Below are 3,424 nucleotides of genomic sequence, written 5' to 3' on the forward strand. Positions count from 1 at the left end.
CCTTTCCTTTTATCTTGGAGTAAATACAGTATTTCATTGAATTGACGTACCACAATTAGTTTAACCATTGACATGTCAAAGGACATTTTGATGACTTCCAGTTTTTGGTGATTATGAATAATGATGCCATAAGCATTCATGTACAAGTTTTTCTGTGAAAATAGTTTTTATTTCTGTAGGAATAAATACCTACAAATAGGATTATTGGATCACATGGTAAGTGGATATTTAACTTTATAATAAACTGCCAAATTGGTTTTTATTTATTTATTTGTTTGTTTATTTATTTATCTATTTATTGCAACAGAGTTTTGCTCTGTCACCCAGGCTAGAGTGCAGTGGCACGATCTCGGGTCACTGCAACCTCCACCTCTCAGGTTCAAGCAATTCTCCTGCCTCAGCCTCCCGAGTAGCTGGGATTACAGGCACCTGCCACCACGTCTGGCTAATTTTTGTATTTTTAGTAGAGATAGGGTTTCACCATGTTGGCCAGGCTGGTCTCGAACTCCCGACCTCAGGTGATCCACCCACCTTGGCCTCCCGAAGTGCTGGGATTACAGGCATGAGCCACTGTGCCCGCCCCCAAACTGTTTTCCAGAGTGGCTGTACGATTTTGAACTCCCACCAGCAGTGTATGAGAGTTCCAGGGGCTCTTCTGTCTCACCAGCTGGTGTTGTCAGGGTGTTTTTTATTCCAGCCATTCTAACATTTAAGTTAATATCTCATTGTGATTTTGTTTTGCATTTCCCTAACAGCCAACGATGTTGAGCATCTGTTCATGTGCTTATTTGCCATCCATATTATTTTGGTGGAATATCCATTCAAATCTTTTGCCCATTTAAAAAACTGGCTTGCTGGCCGGGTGCGGTGGCTCACGCCTGTAATCCCAGCACTTTGGGAGGCTGAGACGGGCCGACCACGAGGTCAGGAGATCGAGACCATCCTGGCTAATATGGTGAAAACCCGTCTCTACTAAAAATACAAAAAAATTAGCCGGGCGTAGTGGCAGGCGCCTGTAGTCCCAGCTACTCGGGAGGCTGAGGCAGGAGAATGGCGTGAACCCGGGAGGCGGAGCTTGCAGTGAGCCGAGATCGCGCCACTGCACTCCAGCCTGGGCGACTAAGCAAGACTCCGTCTCAAAAAAAAAAAAAAAAAAAAAAAAATTGGCTTGCTTTCTTATTGTTGAGTAAGAGTTCTTCATATAGTCTGGGTATAGGTCCCTTGCCAGATATGTGATTTGCAAATATTTCCTTTCTGGAGCTTTTCTTTCCATTCTTCTGTGTCTTTGTTGTTGTTGTTGTTGTTGTTGTTGTTGTTGTTGTTGTTGTTGTTTTGAGATGGAGTCTCGCTCTGTCGCCCAGGCTGGAGTGCAGTGGCGATCTCGGCCCACTGCAAGCTTGCCTCCTAGGTTCACGCCATTCTTCTGCCTCAGCCTCCCGAGTAGCTGGGACTACAGGCGCCCACCACCACGCTCGGCTAATTTTTTGTATTTTTAGTAGAGATGGGGTTTCACTGTGTTAGCCAGGCTGGTCTTGATCTCCTGACCTCATGATCCGCCTGCCTCGGCCTCCCAAAGTGCTAGAATTACAGGTGCGAGCCACCACACCTGGCCCGTTGTTTTTTGAGACAGGGTCTCGCTCTGTTGCCCAGGCTGGAGTGCAGTGGTGTAATCTTAGCTTACTGTAGCCTCAGCCTCCCTGGCTCCAGCAATCCTCATACCTCAGCCTCTTGAGTAGCTGGGACTACATGCATGTGGCACCACACTTGGCTAATTTTAAAGTTTTTTGTAGAGACAGGCCTCGCTATGTTGCCCAGGCTGGTTTTGACCTCCTGGGCTCAAGTGATCCTCCTGCCTCCGCCTCCCAAAGTGCTGGGATTACAGGCATAAGCCATGGTGTCTGACCCTAATAGTCTCTTTTGAGGACCAAAATATTTTTAAGTTTGGTGATGCCCAGTTTACTGATTTTATCCTGTATGGATCAACTTTTGGACTCATGTCTAAGAACTTTTTTTTTTTTTTTTGAGATGGAGTCTTGCTCTGTCACCCAGGCTGGAGTGCAGTGGTGTGATCATGGTTCACTGCAGCCTTGATCTCCCAGCTGAAGTGATCCTCCCACCTCAGCCTCCTAGGTAGCCAGGACTACAGATGTGCGCCACCACAGTCAGCTAATTTTTGTATTTTTTGTAGATGGGGTTTCACCATGTTGCCCAGGCTGGTCTTGAACTCCTGGGCTCAAGCAATCCTCCTGCCTTAGCCTCCCTAAGTGCTGGGATTACAGGCATGAGCCACCACGCCCGGCTAGTTGGAAGGTTTTTAACTACAAATTCAATTTCTTTATTAGACATGGGACTATTCCACTATGTATTTTCTCTTGAGTAGTTATGTCTTTCAAGAAATTGGTTCATTTAATCTAAGTTGTCAAATTTATGTAAATAGAGTTATTTATAGTATGCCCTTATCTTTTTAATATCTATGGGATTTATTGTGATACCCATTATTTTATTCCTGACATTGGTAATTTGTGTCTTTCTTTGTTTCTTTGTCAGTCTGGTTAGAGGTTTATCAATTTTACTGATTTTTTTTTCCAAAAAACTAGCTTTCAGTTTCATTGATTTTCTTTCTTTTCCTTCCTTCCTTCCTTCCTTCCTTCCTTCCTTCCTTCCTTCCTTCCTTCCTTCCTTCCTTCCTTCCTTCCTTCCTTCCTTCCCTCCCTCCCTCCCTCCCTTCTTTCTTTCTCTCTCTCTCTCTCTTCTTTTCTTTTCTTTTTGAGACAGAGTTTCACTCCTGTTGCCCAGGCTGGAGTGCAGTGGCATTATCTCAGCTCACTGCAACCTTTGCCTCCCGGGTTCAAGCGATTCTCCTGCCTCAGTCTCCCGAGTAGCTGGGATTATAGGTGCCCACCACTACGCCTGGCTAATTTTGTTTTTTTGTTTTTTGTGTTTTTTTTGAGATGGAGTCTCGCTCTGTTGCCCAGGCTGGAGTGCAGTGGCTGGATCTCAGCTCACTGCAAGCTCTGCCTCCCAGGTTTACGCCATTCTCCTGCCTCAGCCTCCCGAGTAGCTGGGACTACAGGCGCCCGCCACCTCGCCCGGCTAGTTTTTTGTATTTTTTAGTAGAGACGGGTTTCACCATGTTAGCCAGGATAGTCTCGATCTCCTGACCTCGTGATCCGCCCGTCTCGGCCTCCCAAAGTGCTGGGATTACAGGCTTGAGCCACCGCGCCCGGCCCTAATTTTGTATTTTTAGGAGAGACAGGGTTTCGCCATGTTGGCCAGGCTGGTCTGGAACTCCTGTCCTCAAGTGATCCGCCTGCCTCGGCCTCCCAAAGTGTTGGGATTACAGGTGTGAGCCACAGCGCCTGGCCCGTCTCTCATAAAAATACAAAAATTAGCCAGGCATCATGGTGCACATCTGTAGTCCCAG

The sequence above is a fragment of the Rhinopithecus roxellana genome, chromosome 7 (assembly GCF_007565055.1).
Source record: "Rhinopithecus roxellana isolate Shanxi Qingling chromosome 7, ASM756505v1, whole genome shotgun sequence".
NCBI lineage: Eukaryota > Metazoa > Chordata > Mammalia > Primates > Cercopithecidae > Rhinopithecus > Rhinopithecus roxellana.